The following is a 19541-nucleotide window of genomic DNA, read 5'->3' on the forward strand; positions in this document are numbered from 1 at the left end:
AGCAGGTATCTGGCTGGCCCTGATTAAGCACCAATCACAATTCTTCCCCACACTTCAGTCCCCTCAATGGGCAACAGAACAGAAATTAACATTTACTGCAACCAGTGCTATCATCCTAGGGGACAATCGCATTCACTCAGTTTTTTCACTGCAATACGTAATGAACACCATTTCAAATACCAGTTTGATGTTATCAATCCTGGTGAGTTGCCCATCTCTCAACCACTGCCTCAATCAACATCTCCCCTGGCTTAACAAATCCTTCGCAAGCACTACTGATGAAAATCCTTCAATCATTTAAAATTTTTATTTTTTGGTGTTTTTTTTTTTTGTTTTTTTTTTTTCAGGCAGCATCTCAGACCATAAATTCCCTTTGTTGAGAACAGGATGCACTCTGTAAGGTCGTATCAGTTTCTGGCAGCAGCGTAAGGTACCAGGGAAAAGTTGGGCATATATTGGTGAAAATGCATTTTCCTCCTGTGTGTGTATGTCTGCAACCCTCAGCTACTGTAACCAGCAGCTTGATTACAGCTTAAGCTTCTCTGAGTCCCTGCAGATCTCTCCATTTGCAGAATGATGGCACTGTACACAACAGTTGAGTGGTCTGAAACTTTAGTATTTATTTTCAGCCTATGACATAGGTACTGTCTTGATTTTATGAAACAGGTAGGCAATCTTCGTTCAAATCTTAACATTGAAGGGGCTCGTAACTTCAAAGCAAATAGCCCCTGAATTTAAAAGTACCAACTTTCACATGTGCTGACAATTTCTGAAACAAGAAAGGTTGACATTGCTCTATTACATTACATATTATAGTGTGTGAGACAGACATGCCTTACCCTGGATGCCCCTCACCTTCCTACATTCTACTGCACAGACTTCACAGTGGCAGAGATCTAAGAAGAAAACAAAACTCTGGGTTCACCAATATTACTAAGTATTTTAGAAAATCCTTTTAAAAAGCTCTTACAAAAGAAAGACATCACTGAAGGTCACTGGCATAGTTAGTATGAAGGATAAGTTTTTAATACTGTCTTTACTGTAATCAAATTTAACCTTGTCTACTAAATCAGAGAGGAAGTGATCAGTTTAAAATACATCAAAAGATCTACATAGATGAAAAATGAAATCAAAATTCGTTTTGGTATCTGCAATGGTTAAAATGACACTCTAATTGCTCACAAATCAAACATCACAAAGCTTAGTGTGTAATTTTAATCATTGATGAGCTCCAGGTTAATTATCCTCATGGCATGCATGCAGCTTTTAAAACCCACTGAAATAATCTGATAACCATAAGCATGAAAAACTAATAATTTTCTAATTAGTCCACAAATATTAATGTTTACTTTTGAAGTTACCAAGTGTGCACAATGTATACATACTGAAGGCAGCCAAAATGCCTAAAATATAATCCCCTGCTAGACTGAAGGAAATGAGGAAGTCGGGAAGAGACTAGAGAGTTGGAGTGGAAGCAGAGTGGTAAATAAAACTGAATTAATGATCCTGGATTAAAATGAAAAGTTCCAAAACCCAGGGAGCGTTTTTGTTTTTGTTTTTGTTTTCCTATAATAAGGTAACTTAGGCTGGTATATGGAAGAAGAGTCACCTTGATTACAAAAGTAAGAAAAGTTCCCACTTTATGGTGTTGTAAAGGATTTTCTAAGCTATATTTTTATAATTGTTTTATTTCTGTTTGACCTGTAGCCCTACAAAGGATCTCAGCCTACAGAAACACTAGCTAGGACTCTTACACACTAGCTGAATGCACTTCAAATGAGTTGTATACAATCTGTAGTTCAGAATTTTGGCCAGTTGCTGAATGAACTCTGCAACGTATCACCTCAACATTTCTCTATACAAAGTAGATCCTGCCTTTTTATTTTATCTTAATAGAGCCAGAAGTAACTTTCAAAAATGTAACAACATTATTGCTATGTGAAAAAAAATTATGAAAACTACCCTCAAGAATCCATCACAGGTCAAAGCAGTACGACACATTTTGTTACAATACTCCCACATAATTTTATAGGAAACCGCCTATCAATTTCTTCTCAATAAGCTACACATTAATCAGAAACTGAATCAAGTACATAATAAGTCTTTTATACAATCAAATTTACATTTCATTCCAAAAGCAACCATAGCAAACCTATCTAGATTGATACAGCTGAGTAACATATTACCTGATTTTTAAAATTTGCAGCTATTGACTATGACCATGGCAATGTTCACCAGTATATTTTGAAGGAATCACTTTAGTTTGTACAGTTAAAAAGTTATTTAGATTAGTATATACAGTGACACTGAATACGATGCTAAGTAATTTCATTGCCATCAATGTCAGGCAAGATCTTTCTTAGATCAATGTGACCCATGTAGGAAATTTATACTAAAGTTTTAGAAGTCCAAGTAAAAAGACTACAAAGACAACCATTTAGCTTAAACCACCTAATTCATTTCAGAATGACTGCGTAACAAGTAAACTCACTATAAAAGCTGCTTCACCATTTAAGCTGGTTTCTTTTCAGTCTTTACCAATTTCTGTTGTTGACTGCCAAGCATTCTATTCCTTAAAAATCACCAAAGTCCTCAAGAAATCCCAAATAGAAAACCTAATATAATTTTAATGCTAAATTCAGAACAATACATACCTGCTGGTCTGCTTAGAATATGTGTACACATTTTTTGGTATTCTCACTAATTCACAAGATCAGTGACTTTGATCATGTAAATCCCTTTTTCGGAACTAATGGACAATATGCAGAAAAAGAACTTTTATTGCTCGTTCTGCCTTGCTTTCGTCCTGCAGTCACTGCTGCCTAAACTCAGCTCTGCTAAATGACCAAACCCACCTACAAGGAGCCTGGCTAATGAAAGGGGGTGCTTTCTGAACAATAGAAGAATTCCTTTGCATTCAGCAAGCAGAGTTCCCATTAGAACCCAAAATCAGAGAGGCCAGTTTTACCTCTTTCTTTTTTTTTTTTTAATTGAGATTGTCCCAGCCCTCCTCTACGGTCCAGTGAGACAGTGCTTGTGAAATGATTAAAAAGAACGTGATCTGATCAAGAGGACAGAATAATGGGAAAGGAATGCTAGGTTAGCCACTCTGCTAAGTGCTGGGAAAGAAGACCAATGCGCCCCTTAGTCTATTGTTTTTATTCTCCTCTGCTCTTCAGCCACCTCATAGGACTTTGAGTCTTTATTTACTCCATTTTAAACGGGTTAAAAGTTGTCCACTTACAAGAGAATTTGGTAACAAGTTACAAATCCTAAAAAAAAAAAAAAGAAAAAAAAGAAAAGAAAAAGAAAAAGAAAAAGAAAAGAAAGAAAGAAAGAAAGAAAAATCCTTGAATTATATCAAGTTTCCAAAAGGTCATCACTGTCTCTGCTGTGGCCTTTTCCCCATTCCAAATCCTCTATCAATATGTCATAGTGAGTTAGGCAAAGACAAAAGAGAGGCGCAGTGTGAAAACGGCACATATATCTAATCCTGACAAAGCAATGAATAGACCTTCACAAGTATAATTATACTTGTTTATTTGTTGCCACGTACAGAGAACTGATGAAAAAAAATCCATCAAAGTGGTATTATGCAGACACCAAGAGCTTCTTTTCTTTGGTTGCTAAAGCCACATTGAGGCTTAAATTCCTTATTGTTAAATTCAGAAGGAAGAAAAAAAAAAAGATTTTTGGCTGGACTTTTTTTTTTTTTTTTTTTGCATCAGTTGCTGACAGATCTTTTGTGTACTAGGGTGTATTAGCTCACACCGCTACCTCATTTTTGCCCATGTTGGAATTCATAATTACAAACTACTGTACAGAAGCTTTTAAAAGGGCGTGGTGTCCTGACCAGGAGAAGAAGGTAGTGAAATTGCCCTTTTCTCTTAGTCTGTCTTTTGATATATCAAAACACAGGTAAAGTACCTGTGTGGCAGCACCATTTACGTCAGAATACATCTTTGATCTCAGCCTTTTCCCTTGGCGCTGGTGGTTTTCTTTAGGCAGCTTTCTCTGCAATTTGCTTATTTTAGTATATGTTTAGTATTTCATTCAACATTACATAACTTGTTTCCCATTGCAGTATTAAAAACGTTAGCAAGAAGGAAGGCAAATACGACGATGTCAAAGGATTGAAATATTAAGTATAAAGATTTCAAATCCAACTACTAAGGAGCCATTATGTTCCAATAGACACTAAATCAAATAACTTAACAAAAGCACATTTTTTTTGAGGTGGGGGGGGGGGAGCCGAAGGAGCCTTTTTTTTTTCTTGCAGGATAGAAATATATCAAAGTAAAAGCAATCTGCATAGTTAATGTTTGTGAGCTTTACAATTTAAAACAGAAAAGCTGTAATTTTTCTTTGCTGGCAATCTGGAAACACTCTGGAGTTAATTACAGCTGATTCGGAGTGAACCACACAAACAAAGACCAGTCTATGTCCAGACAATTATACTGCATTAACCAGCTTAGAGCTTCCTGCTGATGTTTCAGGGCTCTTCTGTTACACCCTTCTACCTTCCCAGCACGAGAGAAAATGCTTCTGCAAGAAGGAATTAATGAAGAGAACTGCAAAAGAATGTGTGACGACCTCTTCTGACACGGCAAAAACTTTCCACCCATGTCACGACAAAGGGGAGAAGGTAATTAAGTTTGAATAGAAGGATGTAACCAAATGTATTAAGCATTTAAAACAAGCAAATTTTTAAGGAGGGAGAGTTTACAAAAACAAACCTGAGTGTGCGAGTCAACTAAGTCATTTCCCCTTATTTTCCTCATTAAAGTCTAAATTAGCTGTTCAATGCAGATTTATTTCCTACTCTACAAGCAGGACCCTTGTGATTGACACGGTTCTTCTGCCTCCCATGCTAGCTCTTCCTCTCCTCTACTCCCCCCTCATTTTCTCTCATTCCCTCTCACATCTCTAAACTTACATGGACTTTATATGACAATTACCTATCATTAAGCATATGTGTTGGAGAACTAAAAAGAAAAGGTACAGTTTGCCTGTGAGTCCAACAGTTCTTAATTTGTTTAGTTGTGGGAAATAGGAATTTTACTCAGTTTTCTTCACAACTTTAATCAAACTCCAGCTACTTTCCTTAGAGAGAAATCAATAATCTCTCCTTAACCAAATTACACTATTATATGACTCATTTTATTTGTTTGCTTCGGGAAAATTTCATAATCAGTGAGCAAGATGGACTCAATACTTTAGTTATCCTCTGTAAACAAACTTTGGTACTTCCAACCAATCTCGTTGATTTCTAATTTTCTTAGTCTTTCTAATTGAAAAGGAATAGTTTGCATTGGTGTGAGACAAGGACATGAACTGTAATTATGTTCAGTGCCTCTTTCTGATTCTTTCTTTGATACTGTTTTGCTAGTATTCCAGCTGACATTGGGGCTTTGTAGTGATTGCTTCATTAAAGGGTAAGGATGTCCTAATCAGCTAAAGCATTACTAGAAAGCTGTTGTTTGCCAATACTATGACAATATACTAGCTTCCCCCCCCCCTTTCTTTATAGAAGAAAAAGGTACATCTGAGTGCCAGTTACCCAGCCATACTTAAGTATTATTCATCTTCCCTTTTTCTCAAATATGCAAAGTAGGATTAGAGTTAAATGACTAGATGATACTTTTCATTTTTCTTCCCTAAATAAATGTTAATCTACAAATCAAGCATGTGTTGTCTTAGTATACATATAAATATAATCTGAAAATATTAAACAGTTATGTAAATTACACTCAATTTTGTAAAGCATCTCAATAATAGACAGAATCACTTTCCCTTCTCATACTCCTCTCCCTCGATCCCTACTATATCTGAAAGTTCAAGTAAATACCACTTCTAAATATAAAGCTTAAACAGGGAGTCCTTTTAGTTTTCCTTGGAAAAACATAGACTGTGTCAATCATTTTTAGAAAATTATAAATCATTTTGCCATGTTTTTTGTTTATATTTCTAGTCTTTAAAATGTAATTGACTAATCTCTCTGGCTTACACATAATCTAAGATTGTTTACTTGATAATGATTTTAAGTTGTCACATAGTAGCATTTAAAAAAGTTACCATAATTTGTTTTATAAAGGTATATATAACCATTGAATATTTGGCTTCAAAAAGAGATTTACCAGACTAGTGAAAAACATTCCACTCATATATTTATCTCATGTACAATATGAAGATAGTATATTCTAACATGTACATGTATTTTCTCCTTCTTTATCTATTATATAAAATGCATTATTGAACTACTGATACTTAAGTACTTAAAAGAAAAACAATTGTATAATTATCTGTATTTCATGATTCCCAAGAATATGATCTCATAACAAATGTAACAGCAAGTGTAATAAAGTGAGTACATTCTTACTTTAAAAAAAAATGTCATTCTTTGCAGGCTAAACCTACCATAATTATCTTTATAAAGCTAATTACAGGTCAGGTATTCCAGCAAACATTCTTATTCTCTGAGCAATGATTTCAATGATTTCAAAATAGTTTTAATGAATAAAGTTATATGCATAAATTTTAAAATCACTACCAAGTACCTCTTATTATACAATACTCCTAGAGTCTACAAAATACAAGTCTCTTTTTATACCGCTTTGTAAATACTTTAAGTCACTTTATATTATAAACCACATAGGACTAACATACTAGAGAACATAAGTGGAATGCCAAGTTTTCTTCTGGATGAAATATTGGCAAATTTATGTTTGATCCTTAAGATTAGTTGGTTATTTTATTTCTATTATGAAGAGCCCTTTGTTTGTTTGTGTGTGTATGTGTGTGCGTGCGTGCGTGTGTGTGTGTGTGTGTATGTGTGTGTTTGGCCTGAAAGTTAATTTGACTGCTGTCCATAAGTGAAGTGAGCAATTCAGTAATTAACTTTTGTGTTTTAAATGTATGAACTTTAATTAGATTTCATTATAAACAAACAAACGTCAACCATAATTATAAGCTCCTTGGTTTACCCACATATTATCCCTTTTCAAACAAACTTGATGTCAGACAAATTAAAATCAAGCAGCCAGCAATTTTGAGTTGAATTTTACATGATCTGCTGGTAACCTGATTACTTTAACTTCAATATCATTACAGGAAAAGTATTTCAGGAAAAATAATGACAAGAATTCCAACAGGAGACAAGCTTAATTGTATTGATTCAAAAGATGCATGTTCATAGGAACCATGTTGAAGGAATAATGTTATCTCAAATCTACAGTTTCTATTAAAATGAAATTGTCCAGCATGAAAGAGGCAATTAAGATTAGTGTCTGCAGAACTAGAGATACTAAACTAACTAAATAATTATCTGGGCCCAATTATCTTATATTTTAGGTAGCAAAATACCAGTGTGGGGCAACTATAAGGCATGAGGTTTGCAGGTTTATTTACTGACTGGTGTATCTATTAGGACCAAGAACAAGTGGAGCTGTCAGGACATAATGAAGGTAAATGATTAGTTAGCACCAAGCCTGAACTCTTCTTCAATGCAATAAGAGTTAATTAAAGTTTACCACCAAACATCAACCAAAGCAGGATGTTGATCAGGTTTCAGCATTAAGTGCAAACAGACAATAGTTGGCAGCAATTAGTGCAGCTATCAAATGACATGCAATGATAATTATACATTTAAAACAGCTAAAGAGCTGAGGGAAAAACTAATCAGCTTCTTTGACGACAAATACTCAAAGGGCAGGAAACAGGTATCAGATTATTTCACTTTAACCCTGCAAATCAATCGAATTAAACAAGAAAAGGTTGTATGGGTGCATTATCTGAAAGAGAACAGTTCACTGGATTCAAAATGAAATAAATCTGCTAGTATTGGTCTATCAAAGATAAGAACTTTTGTAGCCAAAGAAAATAAGTTACTTTTCAATTAAAGTTTCGGAATGAAGTCTGTGTAAAGGAAGTTTAGCTTCTTAGTCTTGGGTAAATTCAACAAGGCAACAAGTATTTCACCATAATTACTGTTACTTAAATGAGGCATTAACTTCGACTTTAAAATACTATTCAAAAGTACATTGTGCCTGAATCTTATCTTTGTGTACCCAAATATTATCTCCCCCAAAAGCTTTCAGACGTTAAGATCAATTTTTTTTTAGTGCAGCCAAATATAAAACGAAAGTCATATATACATATTTAGTGTATGTTATTGCAAGTCTTTCCTTGATGTCCTTCAAATCCAGGGCTTCAATCTTGCTGAAATCAATGAACCTGAATGAAACACATCCCTTAAAATAACGGTTATGTCACCTCACTCTTTTCCATAGTTCCGGGCCTGCATCCTAGAGCATAAGTCTAGAAATACACCCGTACTCATGGCCCCACCTCTCCAACTTCCCAACTAATTCTGTTATGCTAAGGATTTGTACACAGTGCTGGCTAATCCCAATATTTCCCTGGAGCTAAATCTAAGCCATGGCTGACTCCCAGCACAAAAATGTCTCTCTCCAAAAGCCCTTTAGCCCCCTTCAGCACTCATACACTCATTGGTCCTGACATTTTCACTTCAGCCATGACAAATGAGCTGATGACTCTGATGTGATTGCATGGGAGGATGGCTTTATCTAAAGATATATCATTAACTCTCATCACCATCTCCTAATATGGCTCTTCTGGGTTAATGTGTTGTGAAAATTTGAGGAAATTTTTGTGTAAATATATGCGCTTTAAGTAGTATGAGACCAACTTCATCAAAAGGAGAAAAGAGTAGCCAAAGTGGACACGATCAGGGGAGGGGGAAAAAAAAGACTAGCATTAACTAAATGTCGCTCTGGGGATTTAAGTAACTCTACTCAACCTCTGCCCCAGTGCAAACCAGCCAGCTGACCGTCTCTTAAAGGTCCCTTCTCTTCAACATGGGTGGCTGGAACACAGCGTCACTTGTAAGTTGGCACAAATAAAGCTTTTCAGATAAACATGGCTAATCAATCTGCAAGCCCAGGTCTTTATTTTTCTCCCAGTGTAGTACGTGTTTTATTCTTGAACCCTTAATTTCCCATGTTATGAAATCTCTCTAAATTCATTTTAATGGGGAAAGGGATTGTCAAAGCCCATTTCACTCCAAGATCATTGTATTCTTCAATTAGAAGGAAGCAGTATTTTTCCAACTACTATTAAATGTGAAACTTGTCAAGTTGCAAAGGAGAGGGGAAAAGGAAGCCTTTCCATTTAGCATAAATATCACAACCTTTAGGTTAAGTTAGAACCCAAGTTCCAGTTATGTAGTTCTTGTTATGTATACTATGGAGTTTACAGAGTAGATACTTGTTATAACCTCTTCTCTCATTTCATCTGAGAACACACAGCCAATCAGAGTCAACTGTAGCATAACAGACCTCAGGAAAGGAGGTCAGGCTTTGAGGTAAAGTGCTATTCACTCTTGGACCATGCAAGGAGCTCTTTATTCCTGTTCTTATTGGCATCAGTCCCCCTTACTAGAGCAAGAACAAAGCCAAGTGCTCGTGTGAGGTTTATGAATAAATCAGAGGTGAGCCACTGTAAGTGCTGCCCATGATTTCCTTGTTGACAGTGAGCACTTAAACAGGCTTCTATGACCAGGGACTTCTGGCAAACCATAATGATTCCTAATCTGCACCCTGCTTCATTTCAAGAACTAAATGACCCACCCCATTTTTCCTGCAAGTTTTCACCTTTCAAGCAATTCTTGTCCTATCTCAAGCAGCTTAACTTTAAAATCCCACAGCAGTCAGCTTGTGCTGTGGTCATCACAGAAATTGTACCAGCTGAAAAGTCTTCCTTTGCTTGGAAAAATTCCACAAATGAAAATATCTCCAACATAACAGAAATTATTCTCACATTAATATTATAGACTCTTTACATATGGCAGGAGCTAATTCCACTAAGGTGAAAAATACGAAATGATCTGCAGAAGGGCACATACACATTAGATCTGATCAGCGAGGCTCTGTAACTATGTGATGTTTCCCAGGAATTTCTCTGAGCTTCAGTTTCCTTATGGGTTAAACAAGATGATTATGCTACATCCCTTCTGACCGCAACAATCTATGGCTCTGCTAGAAAAACCCATTCAGATTGCACTGAAGATAGTGTTCCCTATGGAGTTTTCCAAGACAAACCCAGATGTTTTTAAGGTTGTTTATTTCTTTTCAAGAAGATCTCAAGAAGAGAGGCAGATTCCAGTAGAATAGTAAACTGAAGCTTTCTGTGTACATTTTTAATGAACTATTATTCATTTTTTCATTCATTCAACAGACATTTTATTAAGCACCAAGGATTTGCCAATAATGTCCACCACAATACAGTGATTAAACAGGTATGGTTGCTGCCCTCATGGAGGCTGAAATTTATTTGGAGGAAACACTTAAATAAGCATCATGAAAAATGCTGAGATGCTAACTGTTTTTCTTTCAGTGAAATGTATCATTTCCTTATCAGTACTCAATAAAGGCTTAGCTTTATATTAATGTATTTCTTATCAAGTCCAGGGCCAGTTATAAATGACCAGAATACAGGCAAGGCACACATTTTGTTTTTAAGAAAAATTTTAACAAAGATTTTGAGCCACACACATTAAGCAAAAAGCAAACTCAAAGCTGAAAACTTATGATCCAAGTACACTTACATTTCCCATAACAATACAAATCATAATTTTAAATGTATCTTATATGTATCACAATGGGAAATTATTATGAATTTTAAAAATAAAGTCCATAATATAAATAGATTTTTGTTTTTAGATAGTCCAAAAATTGTATTATAAATTTATTAACCCTTGTCATGAATCTTACCATCTTTGAACCTGGGTACTCCTCTAATGAATAATGCATTATTACAAAAAGATAAAGGATTGTGATGTCCTCCAACAACAGATAAGCCTGCAGTCTCATAAGTTGGCTATAAAATCCCTCAAGAAAATTTAAAGGTTTAAGGTTTGTACAGTATTACTGGAGTATTAGTAATTGGATCTCTTCTCTAAGTGGGTATGAATCTTGATCAACAGGGTGCCAATGTCATAGTATCTATACTCCTTTCGTTGTGTATCAAAATATCAAAATACCAAAAACATGGAAAGGTATTTCTATGGCATCTAATCCAGTTTTTGGAAATCCTCTAATTCAAAGGCTTTCAAACAGGCTGGGTCAACAAGACTGAAATAAACACTGTGGTATCGTCTATTATTGCATATAATGGACAGTCTGGGATCTTGAGTTCATGTAGATAGACTAAGGTCTGAATTATTTAAAAACGATTCCTGTTCTAATTTGCTTCTTAGAAAAAGACCCAGAAATGCATTCAACGTCTAAAAGCCCTCCAAAGCAAAACAACCCATGATGATGGAGTGGTAGAGGTGGAGGACGGTCCTCCTAGATGTCATCTAGGTGTGTGTCAATAAGAATATACCTTTTATGCATACCCGTTTCCCAGTTTCTACTTGCATCTGTTGTAAGAGAGAGGGCATCTGTACTCACAAGACCTATGTAGACTTGCTTTATCAAATCCTGTTCAGTTGAGTATTACATTAAAATCAGCTATTGAAAATAAAGAAAAAGGGAACATAGGGTATCGGGCCCTGTCACATTTACTTATTTTGATGTTCACAACGCTTTAATGTTACGTAATCTCTACAACAACTCTGAGATACAAATGAGGACACTGAGGCTTAGAAAGGTTGAATCATTTGGATAAGATGATCCATTATAAGAATTTAATTCAGGTGTCTCGTAGCTCTAGCACAATTCCTCATGGTCATTGAGTGGTCAAAAACGGAGGAGATTTTCAAACATCTGAAGCCTAAGTCAAAATAAACTCATTTAAAAAGGAATCCAAAGTAAACAGAATCAAAAGAATGTCTGTTTTTTACTGTCATTCTCTCTGCACTATGCTGTCTTTAAAATATCACAGCACTGTCTTCATTTACTTTCCCTACACAGAATAGAAATCTTATTCTTCAAAACACCATGTTCATGATTATTAAGCATACATTTTAAGTCACTGAGGTCATCAGTACTCTTATGAATCATAAACTCATCTGGACCATTCAAGTCTGACCTCCTAATTAACCCAAAAATATGTTTACAGTCACAGTGATAAGATGCCATCCAGAGTGTACTTGTACTTGTATTTGCACCGCACATTTTCCTTTTCTTCTCTATCTCCAAGACCCATTCAGTCACATAACAAACCCTTTTCCAAGCAGCCAATATAGCTGTGTGACCATTGGTCCTAGAGTTGGGATATTTGAATTCTTGTCCTGACATTTTCCTACCTTGCTTGGTAATTCAATGATCATTTCTCCTGAATTCAATATCCCATATTTTAAAATGAGCTGGCTGAACTGAATAACTCTAGGGTATTCTCAGGCTTTAGCATCTTGATGGTTTCCAGTTGCCTTACAAACCTACCTGTTATTTTCTGTTGTGGTCATGTTGGCCAGCTCTTAGAAAATGAAAGGAATTTAGTCTACAGAGAGAAAATTTCACAGGCTACCCTTAGGAATACATCTACATCTAAAAAGGAAAGAGAGACAGTGACATGGAAAGAGGGTGGCTGGGTGTGTACGTGTCTTTATACACACTCCTAGTTTGTATATACTAAACCAAAGATATGATTCGTTCTCAATTGAGCAGCAGGCTCATAAAATTTTAAGTATTACTTGCACTATTCCTAACTGTATGGAAAAAAGTACTAAGAACTGTATTTTAGAGAATCCGCATTAAGAAAGCCTTTCAGGTTTAATGAAGGTACTTTGGGAAAAGATTGGGCTTCTTCAATTTACTCTTTCAATCATGCGAATTTTAAGATTCTCCATAAACTTCCTTCTTACAAAGTTTTGTTGTATTTTGTTTTGTTTTGTTTTGTTTTGTTCTTAACAGTACAACCAGGTGGCACACAGCAGCTCACATGTTTTTGTATTTTAACCATTGTTAAGGCTATGGATTTCCTTTCTTCTTTACAGTGAAGGAAAAGAATTTTATGGACAGTTATAAAATGCATATTTTAACCGAAAAGTCAATTTTCCCTGGTTAAAATGATTTAGGACTGAGTAAATACTTGCAGAATGCTTTCTGTTTTTATAGCTAGAACACAATAGAACCTATAAACTCTGTCGTCAGAGGTATGTGTTATAGCGCGTACCATTCAGAAATTATCAACTGTGCGCTGTTGTCTCCCCAGGACAAGCAAACATGAGGAATGATCAGTCACCTAAATACATGATGCTGGTGTGTGAACTCCTGACCTGAATGACTAAAACACCTACTTGGGACTTGTCTTGGACCATCAGGGCATTATGACATATTAACCAAGTCAAGCTGCCCAATTCTTAAATGTTGTTTGTTTATTTTTTCAATCTCCAGAATGTTAACGTGGCTAATTATATCAGAGATAAGTTGCTTGCCAAATAGGACTTCAGTGTCAGCCGTTTTTAAGTTGTGTGCATACATTCAAAAATAGCTCAAAATGGCAAATATTTTATTTCACTCACAAACCTTTAAGAGAGTAGGGGAGTGGAGAGCAGCCATTCCTGGACTGAGGATTGTATGTCAAACGTGAAACCATATCAAACTTTCAAGGCAACTTGTGAACCTCTGAAACTAGGGAATTAACAGAACATCAAATCCAGCAAGATCACAGGGGCACAATCCTTATGCAAGAAAATAATGCCATTGAGCCCTCATTAAAAGACCATTTCGTCCTTAGCCATCAAAGACTGTGAGTGCACTAAGATCTTGGTTATATCATCAGGGATAACGAAAACAAGTGCCAAGAGAAATTGTGCACTTTTAGTTCTCACATGTGTCCATCTGTTCACATATAAACATATATTCTGCTTTCTGTCTGATTCCTAAAATCTTGATATCAGAATACCCTGGGCTTTTGCCCATTTCCTAAGAATGCAGACATCACATAAGCTACTATTAACCCATGTGTGATCCACTTCCATGGTGGCTGGAAAGCTGCCAGTTACAACACATGGTGCTTGGTTAACAATGTCTTAAAATATAAATGAATTTATTTTTTAAATTAACACATTTTTCTTATGGAAATACCTTAATAAGCCCTTCTGCATGTAAAATAGCCTCCATGTGGATTTTTTTTGTTCTTTTAAGACTTTTTGCAAGCATATCATAAAGTTAACCATAAAAGTTTCTGAAACAATCCAGAATTTCTTGACAAATTTTTAAAAGGACTCTAGTAAAGAATTTTGGTGACTTTATATAACAAAGATCAAACACTTTTCCTTTACAATATTCTGTACTCAAGAGGCAGCCCTTATCCTTTAATTTACGTGAAAACACTTCTGATTTCCCAAGTTTCCATGTAACCATCTTAATAGTACCTCAGCAACTGAACTGCTAAAGTGTGATGAGGCCGACAGACGTTCTACACTCTGGGAAGAAAACAAGTTAGGTTAACCTCTGGTGGAATCTTTCAGTCCTGCTCTGGGGCAGCTTTCCATGCTCATCTGTGGTGACCCCCAACCAGAAAGAGCATGTTTAAAATGTATACCTATAAATAATTATCCCCACTGAATTTGTTTTACATATGTACAAAAGAATCAATTCCCACCTTTGAAGGTGTCTCAACACTTACAGTATTTTAACTGCCCTAATTATGGTTGAAGAAACATCATTAAGAGGGAGCCCTGACCATGTTTGTCAACTGATAACCAGTTACAACTCTAACTAATGACAAGAGAAAACCTTACTGCAAACGTCTCCGAGAACGAACATACAATACTTAGACATTTTATAAAGGACTTAGCTCAAAATGAAATGCACCATATACCTACAAGGCAACAGGAAGATGAATGAAATCCTCAGAAAATAACTCTGTATCCTGGTTGACGAACCCCTCCCAACCACAAGAGCTGACGGGCCACTTAAAACACTTAACATTGCCACAAGTGAGGACACACAGCTCTTTCCCAAATGAGCTATTTATAGCCTATGGGGGTGGTGGAGGAACACCATATAGTCCATCAACATAAATTAAATATCCACACCACTCTCGTGGCCACCTCTGAAGTAACTGTTTTCGACAGCAAAGTGCTGGGAATTCGTGACGCCCAATAGTCAATATTTGGCGAGGCTCGCATGTTTCTGAAAACTCTGCTACATACAAACCCCTGTTTATCATCCTCTAGCTGCACAATTGTCATACATAGTACTTCCCAGTGACGATGAAAACACAGGGCACCTTATAAGTTGCTGAAATCTGAGCCCCTGCTTGTTTTCTCAAGTCCTGGACAAACATAACTTTAGAGAGAGCAGAGCATAGGCAGAAAGAAAGAGGGGCCAGCATTTTCATCTTCTTTCATCTCAGTCATTCAGTCAGCCATTCAGAACCCTATTCAACAGAGCTTTTCATTATGCAAAAAAATGCTAATCCTTTTCCGATGCTTTCACACTTGTATAACCCCCCATTCCTTCAACTGAAAAGCAATTATATCAGTTTACCTTTCTGTCAAAAACAGGATTAATATTCCAATAACAGAATCTCCTTTCTTTTCCTATCTTTTTGCTTTAGGAAACTAGAGATTATGAGTAGAGGCATTCTTAGGACAAGAATACGTTATTTTAAATATGACTGTGTTAACCAATGAATGGAGAAAAGGAGAATGATCGGAAGAAGAAAAAGTCCCCCAGCATACTGCAGAAACTCTTTTCTGTGACAGAACTGACCTTCCCTTTGCAGATGCCCAAAGAGACTGAGACTCACTCTGGTCTATTAATCAGAAACAAATTATGAAAGAATGTAGCTGGACTGGCTGACACTATCCTGTCTTGGGAGACTCAGTAACAGCCTGGTAACAATGTCCTCTTCATGGGTAATGAACAGCCATGACAAATGGGGCAGAGAAACTATTTATTTGCATATGCAAATTCTCACACAAGGGAAACATGTACAAACAAGTGTCATTGTAAGGTGGATTAGGCAAACAACGCTTTCTTTTTAGGACATTCTGCAGCCCAGAACATTAGTCAGCACAATTAAACCAGTCTCCATGGAGACTAATGAAATTTCACCATGGTATGAGTTAAATTAGATAGCTAGTTATGTGTTTCCACAATCCAACTTGAAATCCATTATTGTTTCAGAACAATACAGCAATTGTGCCTAGCTGATCTTTGCCAGCTCAACAAGCTCCTAAGTTGACAATTTGCATATGTTAATATAATTAAGCACTAATTACATGAAACTTGTACATATTCACATGCACTTTCCCTGGGCGCTTTTCAGTTTGAACCTTGGCCAAGTCTTTAACCCTTAGAATGGTCTGAGAGGATAGAAACTCTGCCTGTGGGTACAGCCCCTAGGCAGACACAGAAAGGCTCCTCATTTATAAACACAAAGCTTAACCTGGCTTCTCATATTTCTAGCAACAATGACAGAAAATATTTTGTGAGTGTGGTAGGGACCAGAAATGAGGGAAAAGGGGGAGTGGATTAGTCTTTAAACACTTATAACGAGTATCTTCTCATAGAAAAGCAATAACATCCATTTCAAGAAAATGTTAAGAATTTGCTCTCACTGACATTGTGGAACCTTGGGAGATGAAAATGGTTTGACAACAGCAAAAATGGCAAGTAGAAAAGGAAAAGGGAGCATCAGCACCTAATGAGCTTTACATAAATATATGCAGAGGCAATTAAGCAATGTTAATTACTATGACAGCAGTTAATTGAATATAATTAGATATTTTAAGCCACTGAATAAAGCATAGTTAAGATTAATTTTATTGAGATTAATTGTAAATAAGGATAGATTAACTCTATGTTTTGACAGGCATAAAAAGTAGTTCTGCAAATTAAGCAGGAGCGTGGCCACCAGTCCAAAAATCATATATTATTTTAATGTCACACCTCAGAATCATCCCCTCAATAAACATGACTTTTCAAACCCAAACAGACAGGAATCTTGAAGAAAAACAAACAGCTTGCAGAGATTAAAGAGCCTTTTGTCCTTTTTCATGTGCATTTCTTTTAACAGACTAAATTAAGCGAGTCTGGTGTACGTTTTTTAGGAAGGAACATTTCACACTGAATGGAAAAAATGTTCTATCACATATGAAATTCGTGCAGCTGTGCGGAACTTGGTCCAGATGGTTTTAGACTATAAACCACCACCAAATGATAGACAGTAGGCCTTCCCAAGATTATGTGATAAAGTCACAATCTTTTTTTTTTTTTTTTTGACCTCCCAAATTTCTGCTTTGTATTATTTCCAATCAAATCTCATATTTTCTTTTACAAATGTGTTTCTCCAAGAGGGTTAAAAGAAACCTTGTGCCCACTAAGTACTGGAAATAAACGTACAATGAACTGGAGAAGGCCTCCTTTAACAGTTATCAGCTAAATCATTCAGCCACAAAATGCAATGATAGCTATGACAACAATGTATGCAGATGACAACACTTGATTATTACTCTTACAAACAGTGGTTTCTGGAAATATTTCTTAGGAAAATACTGCTAAGTGAAAATCCCTCCCAAATACTTTCACACCAAGCCAATTCATGCATACTCCTTAAGGAAATTAACACAGTCCTCAAGAATGCTGAACAAATCACTAATAAGAAAGGAACTTCAATTGATTTTGAAATAAATCAATAGGTGATTAACATAATATTTTTAAAGCAGCAGAATGTGTGTGTGTGTTGCATAAACATATATATTATATTTCCAATACCTCTTAGCTACTAATCGAACAAGGGCTTTATGCTATTGAGCATGCCTCTATACTACCACACAACTTCCTTAGGATGCCCTTAGTCTTTATAACGAAAATCCTAAAATGGTCTGTGAAACAAGACTACGACAAGCCATTCTGCAGTGAAAGATTTTAAATCATCCAGCCTCTTCTAATAGACTTGAGACTTATTGAGGTAGAAACCATAAAAAATGAAGAAGGGAAATTTAATCCCTGAAATATTGATTTGCACATTAATATCATATAGGCAGAGGGCAATTTGGCTTCGTGGAAATGACACATTGTCGACCCTTGGTGAAGTCAGAGCCAATCTAACTGCTGAACATGTCTGAATCTCAAGAGTTATTAAGGGCTTCCCTTCTTGCCTTTATGACTTTTCTTCAGCCTACCAATGCAATCTTAAATGTATTATCTTTAAGAAATAATTGTAAAACCTCAGGGGTTTTCCAGTTAATGGAAGGGAGGCCAAACCACATCAGATTCTGAAATGCAACATTAAACCCTTGCAATCAACAAAACCACCCCAATTCTCATCCATCCAGTGGAGGATCTAATATTGTTATTAGAGATAATCAAATTTCATTGTGTAAATTTAGGCTCATGGTCAGAATGAAAGCAGTAAATTCTGCAATATTAAACAGCGATTTTCTCAGCATCCTTTATGCTTTCCTTTGCTGGTGCAGCATCTTTAAAAATAATCCAACTAGCTCAAAATTAATGAACAGATTTGGGCTCATCTACTAAAAACTGCAAAAGAGTACAATAGAGCTGAACATGTTTCCTTCATTTTTAACTTTTAGTGGCAACTTTCACTTCCTACACCCAGAGCCCAGTCTCCCTGTCTAACCTCACAGTTGGTGCTATTGCTTTGACTTACACAGCTGGTTTACCTGACCTTTCTTTGTTCCTTAGGTACATTTCACTTTTCAGATTTATGGTATTTCCCCCATATTTCATTGGCTCTATCTTCATTGCCATAAAAATGAAAACACTCAAATATGACTTTACTTTTTTTTAATCCAAAAGCAACCAGCTATTGAATAAATACACAGTGATGCTCTCGCCTCAGTTTATGCCATAAATATTAAAACCATTAAAAAATAACTATATAAACCTTATGATCCCCACACTGAAGCCAGGTGCAAGAGGTTAAAACAGCTGGCTAGCCATCTTTTATTTTTGTGTGCCTTCCTGCTGATTGAAACCGCAAACGTTGAAAACTATCAAATATTCCCTTAAGGATTTTCTCTTTTTAAGACCAGGAAGGAAAAAAGAAAACCTTCATTTTCTGTAATATGCTCCTCTGTGGAGAAGAAAAACTCTAAAACACAATCAGTCACAGAGGTGGTGAAATAATTCCAAATATCTCCTTTCTGTTGTATTTAAACCATCATTTCCAACAACTTCTATGCACAATTGTTTTTTATTCTTCAGTTAGAAAAGAGAAAAGAGGGGAAAAAAGAAAGAAAGAAAGAAAGTCTGAGCTTGCTCTGTCAGTTTTGCCAGTAAATATAAAGTAAAACAAATGTTGATGGCACCGAGAGTGTTACATACCCGGGCTGTGTTTTTGCATTGCTCTCAATGGAAGCGATCGATGCCCGTGTCACTGTCGCGTCCCAATCGCAGCCAAGTCTCAGCCTTAATCTAAGCAACACCCGAAAAGGCAGCGGCAGCCGCAGCCTCTCCCTGACTCTTCCATCCATCCACCCAACTAAAAATATAATACTACATATGAGCTTTAACCACTCCACGTTTATAGGGATCAAGCCACTGAAAATCCAGGAGAACACAATAAAAAAAAAAAAAAAAAAAAAAAAAAAAAAAAAA

General features: G+C 36.1%; 1 protein-coding gene and 1 long non-coding RNA gene across 2 annotated transcripts in view; one reads left to right on the plus strand and one right to left on the minus strand.

The window, feature by feature from the left end:
• The window catches only part of LOC125924599 (uncharacterized), a 24319-nt gene extending 10911 nt beyond the window's left edge, over positions 1 to 13408 (plus strand). Inside the window, exons 2-3 of the long non-coding RNA XR_007458482.1 lie at positions 4529 to 4645; positions 13177 to 13408. This is a non-coding gene — a long non-coding RNA (uncharacterized LOC125924599). The remainder of the gene's footprint in view (positions 1 to 4528; positions 4646 to 13176) is intronic.
• ZFHX4 (zinc finger homeobox 4) overlaps positions 1 to 19452 on the minus strand; it is a 181087-nt gene extending 161635 nt beyond the window's left edge. The window contains exon 1 of the mRNA XM_049633231.1: positions 19269 to 19452. The gene's annotated coding sequence lies outside the window, so the exon portion shown is untranslated. The remainder of the gene's footprint in view (positions 1 to 19268) is intronic.
• Positions 19453 to 19541: the final 89 nt, after the last annotated feature.

Source organism: Panthera uncia, chromosome F2 (assembly GCF_023721935.1).
Source record: "Panthera uncia isolate 11264 chromosome F2, Puncia_PCG_1.0, whole genome shotgun sequence".
In the NCBI taxonomy this organism is placed as follows: Eukaryota; Metazoa; Chordata; class Mammalia; order Carnivora; family Felidae; genus Panthera; species Panthera uncia.